Source organism: Gobius niger (assembly GCF_951799975.1).
Source record: "Gobius niger genome assembly, chromosome: 7".
NCBI classification, from domain to species: domain Eukaryota; kingdom Metazoa; phylum Chordata; class Actinopteri; order Gobiiformes; family Gobiidae; genus Gobius; species Gobius niger.
In genome coordinates, this window is record NC_136858.1 from 29521007 (window position 1) to 29537602 (window position 16596).

At 39.7% G+C, this 16596-nt stretch overlaps 1 protein-coding gene across 14 annotated transcripts in view; it reads left to right on the top strand.

Moving 5' to 3' along the window:
• The window catches only part of ablim1a (actin binding LIM protein 1a), a 109947-nt gene that overhangs the window by 32746 nt on the left and 60605 nt on the right, over nucleotides 1–16596 (top strand). The gene's annotated exons all lie outside the window — the stretch shown is intronic.

Sequence of the window (16596 nt, forward strand, 5' to 3'; positions counted from 1 at the left end):
CAGTGTCATCTGTGCGCGGTAAAAATAGATTGTTTTGTGTTGTTTTTTGTTGTTGTTGGGGATACGTGGATTGAATTAGGATAAAGGGAGCACAGCTGATGGTCCAGCAACTACTGTAGGAACTTGTCTCTCAAAAATCTCAGGTGTAACGTGGCTTGTTCTCTGGTCTAAACTTAATTAAATGAATTAGGCCCCAGTTTAGTGTGAATAGATTATTCCGGGTGGTTCATGGTTTATACAGCTGGTGTTGGACCTTGGTTTAGTCCTAACTTAGACCTGGTTCAGTTCTTGTAGCTACAGTACACGTTTGTTTGTAGAGCTCAGGATACGTTTATAATGAGCGAATGATGATTTTAAAATGTAAAATACTGGAGTTACCGTTCACAAGAAAAGTGATTGGATTCACAAACCCGCCACATTCATCAGACCAACATCAAGCACATCGTCTTGAATATTGTCACCACGTTTCATGTGGATAGGCCCAGCCGTTAGAGAGGTGTTAACCATACACCAAGGCGAAATTTCAGCATTTTGACGGTTACCATAGTTACCACAGTAGAAATCTTCGCTGCGACAACTCAATTTGAAATTATAGGCTGTTTGTTTACAATGTTGTGATGTCATAGGGCCGTGGCCGAGCCGAGGGGTAAGGAAGTTTGTTATGGGAATCACTATTTTCCTCCATTTTTAGCCTTTTGGTGGACTAACACAGTTGTCACACACAAATAATGTAAAATCAAAATCAGGTCCATATGGATGTTTGGACACTGCAAATTGTCCGGTCGAAGCGAAAAACCCGCACTCGAAGCTAGAGTTAGCATGTAGCATGAAGCTAACATTAGCACTAGGGTTAGCATTCTCCGTTATTTATGTATCTTTGGGCTGTTGAATCACTTTACTCCTCTTCAGAAGTCTGTATTTTTATTTAGTAGAAAATAGATTCATAATTCTTCATTTTTTTAAATAGTGGACCAAAAAAAATAAAAAAGACAAAAAATTCCACATCTTTTTCTCTACTTTTTATATAGATTTTTCACTAATCTTACTTATGTACCTTATTGAACAATGTTTCCTGTTCCAGACACAATGACATATTTCTATGGTTCAGTTTAATGCACCATTTAATCCCAAAGTCTTCTTTATTTGTGTTACTTTTATTCCCATATAGATACAGACGGGATCTCGTCATAAAAGGGGGCGTGGCTTCGCCGAGGGGGAAAATAGAATCTTTAGAGAAACACAATTTTTCACTCTTTTTTGCCATTTTCTGGTGGAATATCAACTTATGTATCACACATAAATAAAGTCAAGTGTAAATCGGGCCCATATGGATATTTTCTCACAGCAGATTGTTCAGTAGAAGTGAAAAAACGGCAGTTGTAGCAAGCGCTAGCTAACCGTTAGCATTAGCCTGATGCTAACATGTAGCATCAAGTTAGCATTCTCCGTTATTCATGTATTTATGGGATGTTGAACCACTTTGCTCCTCCCCATGTCTTTGTATTATTTAGTAGAAACTATGTTCATATTTCAGCATTTGTTACAGTAGTTTTTGAATAATTAGAGAAAATATACATTTTTTCAATTGTTTTCCCCCTTAACTGTTTTCAAAAATGACCATATATGGGCGATTCCAGAGATGCCGTCTGTATCTATATTGATGCTACAACTATGCGTTTAATGTTCCCATAGCGATCCCAGTAGTAGTAGCTCCTCAAAAGCTTTCCACTTTCCCACACAAGCTCAATGAGTCAAATTTGATCACCGTCTCGGCCAAACCAATACATTTATTTTCCTTTAATCTGCGACATTCAGTGAAACATAGTTAAATATTAAGATAAACTAAATTAATTTTCTTTCTTTGTGCTGGGCTCATGCAATGAAAGTCGACAGCTGATTTTTAAGCACGGCCCATTGTATTTCTTGCCTCATTGAGAGTAGCCCCTGTTTGGACGGAGAGAGAAATAGAGAGAAGATTCATGTTGTTGCACCTTTCAGCCGAGGCCAGGCGAGTGTTTGTGGAGTAGATGAGGCCACTGTGCAGGGACATTCTATTAACACTAACCTGTAATTTACTATGGCACGCAGACCACGCTGTTGTGAGTCAGTCGCAGTAAATGGCCTCATGTCTTTAGACATTATGCTGAGTGTGTGCGCTGGAAAGTGTCTTATACCAGAATACATAAAAAACGCATTCTTCATCAACAGCTGTGGTTAAATATATTTGACAGTTTTATTATTGTACTAAGATTCTCTCCTCTGTGCACATTATAAACAGATATAAGATTTGAGTGACGACTGGATGCTACTTGTTAAAGTTATACAAGAATCACATGTATTTCAGAACATGTAGGCAGAGGCCTGAACTACACAGGAGGTTTTATACAGCGTAATGACGGGATGTTTTGGTGCAGAGGACATTATGTGACCCAAGAAATTGTCACCATTTCAAAATCGGAAATTGCAACAACTCTGGCAATTTTCGAGCTAAGTCTAACGTTATAATATTTTATCAACATTCATGCTTAGTTTTTCATGTCGTAGGGGCATGGCTGAGCTGAGGGGTAAGTAAGTTTGGGTAACACTTTATAATAACTACACCTTATTTAGCCTTAATAAATGATGAGTTAACACTTAATTCATCGTGAACAATTCATTAGTTCACACTACTACTACTTTAACACTTAATAACTACTTAATTACTACATTTAATGCCTAACTCATAATGAATCGTTTTTAATACTTGACTTATTCCTTTATTAAGTAGTTATTAAGTGTTCGTCACACTTAACTAATGCATCGTTCATGATTAATTAACTGTTAACTCATCATTTATAAAGGCTAAATAAGGTGTAGTTATTATAAAGTGTTGCCCAAATAGTATAGAGTCAAAATCAGGTCCAGATGGATGTTTCGACGCTGCAAATTGTCCAGTGGAAGCGAAAAACCCGCACTCAAAGCTAGAGTTAGCATGTAGCATGAAGCTAACGTAGCGTTAGTGTTAGCATTCTCCATTATTTTTGTAGCTATGGGCTGTTGAACCACTTTGCTCCTCTTCATAAGTCTGTATTTTTATTTAGTAGAAAATAAATTCATAATTCTTCATTCGTTAAAGTATTGGTGACAGACAGTAGCTCGTTTCCTTCTTTGTTGTCTCCCTCTGGCAGCTTCATGACCCTTTTGCTGCGTTCATCTGGTCCTCTGGAACAGGGGAAAGCGTTTCCTCCGGTTGGGAAATGCACGTGAACGCTCGCTCCACTGGGGGAAACAACTCTGGAACTCGGGTCAAAACGAATTTCCCGACCTCCACCCCTGACTTTGCAAATCAGCTGATTTGTTCTTTTATCGTCAAATATGAGCGTTTTTGTTAAACACTGATACTTTTTTGAGTTCAGTGTGAGCTGTCGTCATCCTCGGACTAACGGAATTGCGAGTGAAATGCCCGACATCAATGCGAGTAAATTTGCATGATATTTTTTAAAACTCACAAACTACCTTCCAAGCTTTCGAGATGTTAACAACACATTACTAGTTAATTGAAGCACCAATCAGTGATAAAAGACGTTTTTATTTAATGACATCCAAATCCCCACTTTCCCACATAAAACCACATGAACACAAACCAACTGGGGACAATGATGTCACATCTCAGGAAACCGAGCTCTCCGTCCACATGAAGCAGCATTTATGGGCGATTCTAGAGATGCCGTCTGTATCGGCTGAAAACATGAATTAAACTGACCAATAAGAGGAGTTTCATTTCATTTTGTCCGCATTAAGACATTTTTAAAAACAAATTTCTGTACACACTGCATCGCTCCTTTATTTATGGTTACAAACTCGCCCGTGAAACACTTACATTTGAAACTACGCTGAAACTGTATATTAATAATTTGCAACTCCAGTAAATTATTAACACTCCAGCGAGTAGCACATTTCTCAAAATCTAATGAATGTGGTGAATGGTAAAGTGTACATTGAATATTTATAGTTTAGAAAGAGAAAATAACCGGGGTCCATGGAGCTGAATAGTTTATTTCAATGAATGGCGGCCATAGAACTTTGCTTCAAACTCGCTTAATAACTTTACATTATACTTCTTCTTTTAAACATTCATTCTAAACATTTCTCGCATATGCATTTGTCCAAACTGGAGTCAGAACCTGCCTGTCCTCAGATGGCCCAGACTTTGAAGCGGTCGTGCAGTGAGTGGGCTTCTGATATTGGAGTGTTTAGTCTGAATGCATCTGTGTTTATGGCCCTCTCTGGCAGAGCGTGGAGTTTGTTTATAGCCCTGACAGCAGCGCCGCGCGGGACGGAGGCGGATCTTCAAACCCTCTCTCCTCTTCATGTGGAGATCCCGGACCACACCACCAGCTGTAGGGTCTTCAGGAAACCGAACCCTTCTCTTTCTTCGTGCCACCTGAATGTAACCAACTTATGTTATGATCACGTCAAGAAAGAAAGGTTCAGGGAGCATCATTCTCTCACATGGATTGGCCCCCACAGAGTCCAGATCTTAAGATAAGATAAGATAAGATAAGATAAGATAAACCTTTATTCATCTCACAAAGGAGAAATTCACTTGTTACAGTCGGCGTTACTTCACAGTCTTATTGTACAGTCTGACAGCAGTGGGGATGAAGGCTTTGCGGTAGCGCTCCGTCCTGCACTGAGGGTGTCTCAGTCTGCCACTGAGAGAGCTGCACAGCTCTTCTACAGTCCCGTGCAGTGGGTGGGAGGTGTTGTCCATGATGGAGGTGAGCTTGGCTAACACCCTCCTGTCCCTCACCTCCTCCACAGAGTCCAGGGGGCAGCCCAGGACGGAGCTGGCCCTCCTGACCAGCTTGTTCAGTCTGTTCTTGTCCCTTAACCCCTATTGAGAATCTTTGGGAATGAAGTGTTTGTGTTGTTTGGTGCTGGTGTGTCCCTGCGTCCTGTCCCAGGGCTGGCAGGACGCTCATAACCTCTGGACGCCACATGTTTCTCTTCTCAAAGTTTAGCCGCTTGTGCCTCAGTAGCTCAGTGTGGGTTATGGTCACAGCTTGGTTTGGGTTTTGGTAGTGCTCTCATGCCTTGTTTGCATGATGTAGGCGGGTATTTTCAACAGCGGGCCATCTGTGCCCACAAGTGTTTTTAGGTCATAAATAGCATATCATTTTTGAGACTTTTGCTATTTGGTACATTTGAAAAACACATTTGAAAAACCCTTGATTTACAGACGTTAAGTAACTTTCTGTTGGCGTCACATATTGTACAAATATCTGTAGAGCTTTTCACTGGATGTCTCTCTGAAGCAACCAGTTTATCCAGAATTGGGACAGCCACAGTTTGAACATTGACTTTTGTTTTGGATAAATATTATAGCAATTTCACTCTATTGTTGTCAAGAAGGATGAGGAGATTTGTGGATGTCAAGATTTGTGGATTGTAAAGTTTGTTGGTAAAGAAGCAGATGCAGAAGACAGGCTTAGATGATGGCTGATAAAGTCTAAAATTAATTATTGTATAATTAGAGTAGGCTACTGACTTAGTTTTCCATACTATTGCAAAGAAAGATTGACTTGATTGATTGTTTTTTACTGCAACCACATTTAGTAACAGTGTTGTACTAGGGCTGAGCTCTATAGTGGCTTTTCCACAGGGCTGGAGCGTTTTGCGGTGGGTCCAAAGCGCTTCAACCCCAGACCATTTCAGCACTGGGGTCTGGAGCAGTTTCCTTGTGGGACCGGTTTGGGGGAGTAGGGGAAATGACGCAACTCGCAGCTACGTCATGATTTAGCAGAGGGAGACTGCTTGAGAAAATACCACAAGCCTAAAAGCATATGTACATTTGTCATATTTAACCAAAGGCTAACCTGTTTTGGTGATCAGTGTCGTACTCTGAGAGAATGGCGACTTAAAGGGACTATACGGAGTTTAAAAATGTTAAAAATATGTATTTTCATCCCCCTACATGTTCCAGCAATGTCCTAAGGTGTAGAATGAGCCCAGACCTGCCCTGTCACTCAGGTCTGAAGTGCCGTCATGCACGAGCTTAATATAGAGACTGCAGTTACATGTATGACCTGAGGTGGCAGTAGTGAGTATAAAATGACCAACTTGCATCTAGTCTCTTTAATGTTGAGCTAAATGTTTGGCAAAACAAACTAGCTTATTAGCAACAGCTGTTTCTGCTCTGGGAATCATATGAGATGATGTATCTCTTGTTTGGAAACATTTAGAAAGCATCGACCACTAAAATGTAGTGCAAAGTGGCATAAACAGGAATTATGAAAAACTTTCAAAAATTTCTCACTCAGTTCGTGAAATTCCACAGTTACCATGGAGATCCGCCATCTTTGCATACATTTCCATTGACTAACATTAGCTAAAAACAATAGGTGAGAAGTGGAGAAAGAAGCTGTGGAACCACTCCATTAGCTGCTGAGTTACTGCTGGTAAATACATCTAACACTCTGTGGTGTCCAAATGTTTTGATGTGAACAATAACTCCAGTATTTTAACTTTTGAAATCTCCATTAGTTTACAATTGCTGCTAATCCCATAATGCTTAGTGATATGACATCACATTCCCGAACTCTATAGCCCCACAGCAGCTCCTGTTGGCCAACTCCACACCACTCCAGGCCACTTTCTCCTAAAGGCACTTCAAATGCGAACCTGTGAGGGATGACCCTCCGAAAAGGAACTGGGTGGGTATAGCTAGTTATTATCAAACATTGTCAATCCGATCTAAGGTTTAGGAAACAAATTTGAATGTGTTGCATATTTATCCATGTTTTATTCTGCTTTTCTCCTCTGATAATAATGGATTTCTTAGGTTATATTTTCTTAATTACTGATACATGGACACAATCTAGCTGGCCAATGTGGAAAGTGAGAGTAAAAATAGAAATCCTGTATTTATTTTGTTAGTCGACCAGTGTTATTGACAAATCTTACATGTTTAATTGATAAAAGACAAATTGGGTTAGTTGCCAGATTATATCAGAGTGTAAAAGTTTACCTCATTAACTGTCTTTTTGAAATAGGTTATGCAGTTTGTGACCTTAGGCTTAAAATGGTATATCGGACACAATCCACGTCTTCTCCTAACCTTGAGGCTCGTGTTATGCAACAGCTGCGAGTGCAGGTGGGCCGCGCTCAGCTGACTAAACTCTAAATTATAGTTTGTGCTGAAAAAGATGAATCACACTCACGAGTTTGCAGTGTTAGCGCTTTGTCTGTGTCCTATTTTTAAAGCCTAGAGCGTACAGTATTAGCCGTGGCCTTGGAGGAGTTTGCCATTTGTCATACCGGGCTGTGCAGAGTCCAGCAAAGACGGTATTTTCACCTACGGCTCCACGTGCTGCTGATTCACTTTGTGTTTGAAAAGACTCTTCTGGTGTTGTGAGTTAGATAATCATGTTCACATGTCCGGGATCCTCAACTCCCGAACTACCACACACTAAGCACCACTGATGTCTTTATATGGTACTTGGTCTTCAGGTGATGCACACAGGGTCATCTGAAATTATACACTTTTTTCAGTTTAAAGGGGCAAGATGCAAGTTGGACATTTTATGCTCACTACTACCACCTCAGGTCGAATGCGGAACTGCAGGTTCTATATTAAGCTTGTGCATGACGGCACTTTGGACCCGAAGTAACAACTTTTTGAGTGACAGTGCAGGATTTTAGAGGCAGTTGTGGTGAACAGGTCTGGGCTCATTCTACAACATTGCTGGAACATGTAGGGGGAGGAAAGTGCATATCTATTTTTACATTTTTAAACCCTGTATAGTCCCTTCAAATTAAAGGTATGCGGAGGATGTTCTATTTCCGGGTGGATCATCAAGACAATTGGTCCTCCTAATTGTCAATGCGTGCTCGCCCCTTGTTAATTTCTGCGCATGCGCACTTTCAAGCCTATGTGAGTTACGCTGTTAGCCATTCATTGCTGCTCGCAGAACGCACCGAGTCGTTTGAAAATGGCAGAGGGTCGCAAGAGAAAAAGTGTCTTCGAAGTGTATGAGAAGAAGAGAAAGGCTTCAGAAGAGAGAAACAAGACCAGAGTGTTTTTGGGAGATTCTTCTTCCTCGGAGGCAGGTAGAGCGTTGCGCATGCATATTTTTTTTCAAAAGTGGAGAGGGCAGTTCTTTCCTAAAATTCGGGAAAATCCTCATGTATACCTTTAAGAAGAGAGAGAGAGAATAAAAAAAACATCAAGAAGTCTTTCAACTGCATTTGATCTTGACCTTGGAAGATCAAATAGTTTATGAGGTGGTGCTTGGTGTGAAAAGTTTGAAAATCACCACAAGAAACTAGATAAGAAATGTATGTATAATAAAATAAAATTGTGGTGTACTTTATAGTCCTTGTAGGGAAATTGTCTGCCTTCATTTAACCCATCCACTCAGTGCCGCTGGAGTGATGGGGCAGCGCCTGTGGACTCATGATTCAGGGTCCTGGTCAGGGCAAACTGAAGGATGTGGCTACTAAATATAGGCGTAGCTTACCACAAAAAAGTGAATGGATAATGCCTGGAAAGTCGCTTGATTTATTTTTAGTATACTCATTGTTTGGTGCTTTGTTTCATATTCATAGGTCATATGGGTTTGAAAACATGAAGCTGTTTTCTTTTAAAAAGCCTCTAAAGGAGCTTGATGGTTGAACTGCTGAGTTTTGCATTCATTATCCAGTAAATTAAAGCATCATCTGTGAATATAAACCCCTTTTCTAACCCTCTCACTGACCCCCAGTGTTTGGACAGCTGGGACGGTGGACGCAGATTACACTGATGAGATCACGCCGCTGTCCGCTAAAATGGACAGACTAGAAACAACATCAGCTCCGCCAAAGAAACACAGAGCGAGGCCAGACATTGTCCCGGGTCAACAGACTTCCTCCTCTTTTCAACAATCACCTCGATATGACCGGAAATTTGACTTAGACACGCGGGCACCCATTCACGGGCACAACGCCAAGAGCTTCACGGCTGCCACGGAGAATGGGGTTTTAATTTCTGCATTTCGTGTTGTTCTTGGTTTGGTTTTGAGTATTATCTAAATTCAAAGACTTTGATGCACAATGGACGCACATTTCCTGCCTCAATGTCAGTCAGAGTCAGAGTCCTGGCCTCGACAATCTGCTGAATGTCTCTCCCTCTTGTCTCTATGGACAAAAAAAATATGAATACTGCATTATTGGATACAGATTTTTTTCACCAGTGCCTTTATGGAGGTGTGGTTTGTAGATTAAACATATTTTTTATTGGACGAATTTGTTGATTTGAACATAAAAATCAATATTTATATCACTTTAAAGAAAAACAAAGTAACTTGTTTACCTTAATAAATCCTTTTCGTAATCCCTCTGGGGGTCTTTCATCTCCTCTGGTGTCTCTGGCCATAAAACCACAATTGTAGCTTTCCCTGCACTGGGTCGAAGGCGCAATACATACTAATGGAATCACGAAGAAGAAGCTAACAGGCTAACGGGCAAAGCTAACTAGATAGCTCCACGTAAATAGTATTTACAGCCAAGTTTGAGTGGAAAAATTATTGTTATTATTGCGTAGTATTTACTCTCACGGACAATAAATGAGTAAAAAACACGCAACGAGTAAAGGAGAGAGCACCTACTACGTGAAAGAAAAATGGGAAAGAGAAGGGCATCTTACAGTAACTGAAGAGAAATGGGATCACATTTGTGAAATTCAGTGGGTCTCAACTGGGTCAAATACATGGCGTCAATTCTGCTGGAAAAACACAATGCGTTTTTTCATTACACCAGCACAAAAAAGATACCAGGGAACAGGAGATACATGTTGGAGATGTGGTGCTGCAGGGGCAAATCATTTCCATATTTTCTGGAGCTGCCAAATTATTCAAGAATATTGGGTAGAGATTCATCAACATATACAAAATGTATTTTCAATTGTTTTCCCCTTATCATTCAAAGCAATCTATTTTGGTGACATAGAACTGAATGGTCTTAACAATGGAGACAAGAAACTACTTTATATTCTCTTAGCGGCAAGTAAAAAGGCCATCACCAGAAGATGGCTCAAGCCTGGAAAACCAACAAACGAGGATTGGATCAACATTATTCACGACATCTACATCATGGAAAAAATTTCATCTCAGTTGAAACTGCAAATGGACTCATTTTACAGGATTTGGTCAAAATGGACAGAATATGTCAAGCCGATAAGATCTGATTTCATGTAAAGTTGAAATATAAATACTGCTGATTGCTATTGTTGACAATGCTATGTAAACCAAAAGGGTACCCCACCTCTCTGTTGTTCATTTGTGCGAGTTCCACATGTAAAAATGGAAGAGCAAAATCACATTACTACTTTTCTTTTGGAAAGAAAATATGTAAAATTGTATTATTTGTCTCTTCAATAAAAAATAAATGTGAAAAAAAAAAAAAAACACGCAACATGCTACGACGCCTGCAGTTGCGCTTATGGCCTCTAGGGGCATGAGTTACTTAGTACTGCTTTAAAACACCTACTATTTCTTATTGCTTCCAACAAAGCTTGCATTACGAACCTCACTTGCTTGATTTTTGTGTGGAGGGCATATAGAATAGATAGACCTTCATTGTCATTGAACAAAATGCAACGAAACACAGATGGAGCTCGCTAAAGTATAGATACAGAAGGCATCTCTGGAATCGCCCATATATGGTCATGTTTGAAAACAGTTAAGGGGGAAAACAATTTGGAGAAAAAAACTAAACTTTCTCTAATTATTCAAAAACTACTGTAACAAATGCTGAATTATGAATATAGTTTTCTACTAAATGGAGATACAAAGACGCGGAGAGGAGCAAAAAACTTCAACAGCCCATAAATACATAAATAACGGAGAATGCTAACATGATGCTTCATGTTAGCATCGTGCTAATGCTAATGCTAGCCAGCACTAGTGACGACTGCCGTTTTTTTTACTTCTACTGAACAATCTGCTGTGAGAAAACATCCATATGAACCCGATATAGACTTGAGTTTATTGGTATGTGATAAATAATTTCAGATTTTGCCAGAAAAAGGCTAAAACGAATGAAAATGGTGTTTCCCAAAAGATTCCATTTTCCCCATTGTCGAGGCCATGCCCCCTTCTATGACGCGATGCCGTCTGTATTTATACTCAACAAATCTAGTTTATGTAAGTTTGATTAGGATGAGAAGCTTTGGAGTGTACTGTATATTTTGAACTAATTGAATTCTCATCCTAGTCCGGCTTTACTAATTATCTGGTCAAAGTTGTAGCCAGTTCTTGACTTGATATTGCTTTTGAATGTTATCAGAAACCCAACACATTACTCTGAGCTCACAGTTTTAGGCACAGGGCCATGTTTCTTTCCAAGCCTGACTCCATCCACCACAATGGCCTTTCGCAGTTCATCGAGCGCCCATTGTCTGCTCCGAGCAACACCAATGAAGTATTTTTCCTTCCAATATTATGTACCTGGTCAACAACAAACGTTCGTCACTGCGGTATTCACCCGCTCAAAGCCCCGTCATTATCCCCGAGCGCTCCCTTGGGATGGCTTGTTCAAAGATGGGGACGTGGAGGGGGTCTGGTGGAGGTTGATAGGGGCATGCTTCGGATAATTCGCGGCCGCTTTTGAAGTGCTTTGTCTGGGATAGCTGGTGGCAGAGCAGGGGGGGTGGGGCGCGTGGAGGTGGGGCATACATATTTATAAAGGGGAGGGTTAAGAGCGTCTTGTTATGTCGCGGTGATGAAGAGCGTGAGACACACCCCCCGCCCCCTTCCCAAAACGGCCCGGGACGATTTGGATTCATGGTTTATGCTCTTTGATATATAGGGTTTGGAGGGCGGCGAAATGTTGCAACCCTCTGGCTACGAGGACAATGGGAGTCAAGCGGCGGCTGCATGAATCCTGTATTCATATTTTACAGGGCTGTGCAAGAGAGAAACTGTGAGACAAATTAACATGTGATTCCATAAACAAACCACGGATTTAAGGTTTGCTCCAAAAAATAAAAAAAATATATTTAGAATGTGAATGTCAAAAACCTTATCAGTTCATTTTAATTGCATTGTTACCAGGCTCAAGTAACAAATACATGTATTTTAGAGTATCTATAAGGCGATAGATAACTTAAAATGATAGTTATAAGACATTTTAGACCTTTTTATATTCAAACCTTCAAAATTATACAGTAAATATTTACACTCATTGGAAAAAATGTCCGTCTTAAATCAGATAAAGGACCTACAATGGCAAAACTTAAGAGAATTCAGTATGTTTGAACTAGTGTAAAAGCATTATACCAGAGGTCACTAAACTGGACTAAACCTGGACTAAACCTGGACTAAACCAGGACTAAGCCTGGACTAAGCCTGGACTAAACCTGGACTAAAGCCTGGACTAAACCAGGACTAAGCCTGGACTAAACCCGGACTAAACTGGATTAAACCTGGACTAAGCCTGGACTTAAACCTGGACAAACCTGGACTAAACCTGGAATCAGCCTGGACTAAGCCTGGACTAAACCTGCACTAAACCTGGACTAAACCCGGACTAAACTGGATTAAACCTGGACTAAAACCTGGACTAAACCTGGACTAAACCTGGACTAAAACCTGGACTAAGCTAGGACTAAACCTGGTCTAAAACCTGGACTAAGCCAGGACTAAGCCTGGACTAAACCTGGACTAAACCTGCACTAAGCCTGGACTAAACCTGGACTAAACCTGGACTAAAACCTGGACTAAACCTGGACTAAACCTGGACTAAAACCTGGACTAAAACCTGGACTAAACCTGGACTAAACCTGGACTAAAACCTGCACTAAGCCTGGACTAAACCTGGACTAAACCTGGACTAAAACCTGGACCAAACCTGGACTAAACCTGGACTAAAACCTGGACTAAGCTAGGACTAAACCTGGTCTAAAACCTGGACTAAGCCAGGACTAAACCTGGACTAAAACCTGGTCTAAGCAGGGCTCAGTATGTTGACCTGAGCAAAGAGGAGAAACACATCACTGTCATATATACTATATATATGTCATATATTCTGTGCACATTGTGTGTAATAAAAGGAGATGTGGATTCTGCAATAATAACAGGATTCTATTAAATGCATTATTTTTCAAATCACAGTAATAGATTTAATAATAAAGGCTTAAAAATCCTCATATAACTGTGAATTAACCCCGTATGTTCTGGGCCCTTGCTCCATATTTTTTCAATTTGGACCTTGGTGAAATTTCATTCATGAGCCCTGCATTATACCATTTCAAATAAGAAACATGTACTAATTACAGCTCATATACCACTTTTTTCAAATTCAAGATGAACTCTCTTTATTCAGTCAATTTCAAGTCATTTATCTAATTTTTCCACTGAGTTGTTTATATTGAGTGAATATAAAGTGAATTGTTGATATTAACGATTGTTTTTTGGACCTAGAAGGCTCATTAAACTCATAGTTTGTCAAACGTGGCTATATTTTTTTATGATATTCCATGCTCTTTGATGGTTGTTGTGGCGAGACTGCTTTAAATTTGCGCTTAGACTGTAAAGAATAATAGGGGTAAAATGGCATCACATTTATAATATTTAAATCAATGATAAATCACTAAACAGTAAGCAAAAATTCTCTAACATTGCACATCATTTTCTCAGCCTTTTGTTGACTTCTCCAGCCGCCTGTGCGTGAGGCCGAAATCATCGTCACTAATTTATTCAAGGTCATATCCCCCATTTTTATTTAATGGGACATAAAACTGTGTCCATTTATCAAAGTCAGTGACATTTTTACGAGACATTTATTTACGATCTGCTTCATTTGATTTACATTTAAATTGACTTTGACGTTTGCTGCGGTGAGGCCGTTGGGAATAGACACCGCAGACGTGTGCAATATTGTGTTGTACATTCTAACGACACACAAGATTGCAATAAAAATAGTCATTGCAGTTTGGTTCATATTGGCTTGGTATATTACGTTGGGTACACTATACAGCAAAAAGAATTGGCTTAAAGGGATATTTCAGGATTTTTGACATTTCCTCGTTATCCAGAGTGTTGTTGATTTCTAGAGATATTTTTGTTTGTAATTCATGCAGTTCCTATATGTGAAGAGTTACGTGGTGCTAGGCTAGTGCAAGGCTAGCACATTTCTATGGTATCAGCTAGCCTGCATTAAAAACAGTCTGACCCACGGTGCACCTGAGGCAAATCACTTGTAACGTCAGACTAACCATATAAATGTCCATGTCTATAGAATAATTTTAACCATTTTGCATTTAAAAGAACTTATAAAGTCCACAGTTACCATGGAGATCCCCCATCTTTGCAGCTGTTAGCATACATTTCCATTGACTAACATTAGCCAAAAACAGTATAAAAAGTGGAGAAAAAAGCCGTGGAACAACTCCATTAGCTGCTGAGTTACTGCTGGTAAATACATCTAACCCACTGTGGTGTCCAAGTGTTTTAATGTGAACAATAACTCCAGTATTACTACCTTTCCCATTAGTTTACAATGGCTGCTAATCCCATAATGCTAAGCGATATGACATCACATTCCCGAACTCTATATTTGAGCAGCATCAGCTTCGTGGTTGTATAAGCTACGGAGCGGCGGAGTGATCTGCTAGAAAGTAGTCCCTCAAAATGTGATCATTCATGCGATGCAAGGTCAGTTATATTCCAAAAAATATTCTATCGACACAGACATTTATCTCGTTAGTCAAACTGTTTTTAATGCGGGCTAGCTGATACCGTAGAAATGCACTAGCCTAGCACCATGAAACTCGTCAAATATAAGAACTGCATGAATTACAAAAAAAAGAAATATCTCCAGAAATCAGCAACACTCTGGATAACTAGGAAATGAGGCCCTATGTCAAAAATCCTGAAACATCCCTTTAAATGACTGAGGAAATATATCTCGTTTTGAGGGGTTTTCACTCATTTAGACCTTTTTCCTGATCTGACCAACATTATTTTGCTAGTTTGAGGACATTTCATACTGGTTATATGGTAAATCTTGCTTGAAATGAGAAAGTAAAACTGCCAATGGGACAAGACCATTTTTAAGTCAGAAGCATCTCAGAACAAGTGAAATAATCTAGGTCAAATGCCCAGCTACATCTTAACAACTCATAACAACTCAAATTTGGATTATTATGCTGAAATTGAGACATCTAAACTAATCTAGTGAATTACTTTTTGCAGCTCACGACACATAATACTAAGAAAAAACAACAAAAACACTCCAATCAATGGTCTCTTTTATCGGGATGATGCAACGTTGGGGTCTCCGAGTGACATCATCGTCATCAGACATGCACAGCAGCATTTATATAACATCCATAGTCCTATCACCGGATAATAACGTTTAAAAAAAACATTATTGCTCTTTCCTATCATAACTCTCTCCACGGTTTGCATCTCGAGTCGTTGGCAGTTCAAGGTCCGCGGGGAGGTCGTATTGACTCATGTCTCTCTTTGTCCGTGCCACATGTAAACAGTGCACACTTGTCTGTCTGCTGTCGGCAGATCCCCCTCCAACCAGCGCACAGCTTCAATGAATATTTTATTACCGCGTTTCTGCACTGTTCAGTTCAACTCCCTGTTTTTTTTTTTTTTTTTCAAACCACTGCTGCGTGTTTCAGACGACATCATGCAAAAGTAAATAGTGCTGTAGTGGTGGAACGTCTTGTGCTGTGCAGTTCATATTAAAGAGTAAAGATTAGGTTCCACATTTAGTGATGTAGAAATCATGCTCAGTTTAGTTCGCTTTACTGCTCATTCTGCAACATGTAAATAACATACGGGAATTATGTTGCTGTCTCTAACCCTTGGTCTCAGATGGACGGCAGCCGGGTCCAATGTAAGTCAATGGGACAGGAACAGTTGTTGAAAGATCTCCAAAAAAATAATAAAATCTGAAAATGTTGAAGCTGTTCTGTTTTTGGTAGTGATTGGATTCACAAACCTACTGTTTTATTTCTATGGCTGAAAGGACTTTTACTGGCCAACATCATGCAAATTTTTTTTTTAATCTTCTCATCACTCTTTGACTCCTTTATGAGGAAATATCTGGACCTTAATTCATTCGTTATTATTATTTGCTATTAAAAACAAAAAATCAGCAACAGTTACCATAGTTACCACCATGGAATTTTCAGTTGCCCACCGCTTCAATTCTAAATTATGTTATAGATAAGATACAGACGGCATCTCGTCATAGAGGGGGGCGTGGCTTCGCCGAGGGGGAAAATAGAATCTTTTAGGAAACACAATTTTCCAATCTTTTTTAACCATTTTCTGGTGGAATATGAACTTATTTCTCACACATAAATAAAGTTAAGTCTTATATGGACATTTTTTCACAACAAATAGTTCAGTAGAAGCGAAAAACGGCAGTCGTAACTAGCACTAGCTAGCATTAGCATTAGCACGATGAAGCATCATGTTAGCATTCTCTGTTATTTATGTATTTATGGGCTGTTGAACCACTTTGCTCCTCCCCATGTCTTTGTATCTTTATTTAGTAGAAAACTATTTTCATAATTCAGCATTTTTTGAGTTATAGAGTTCGGGAAATTCCACAGTT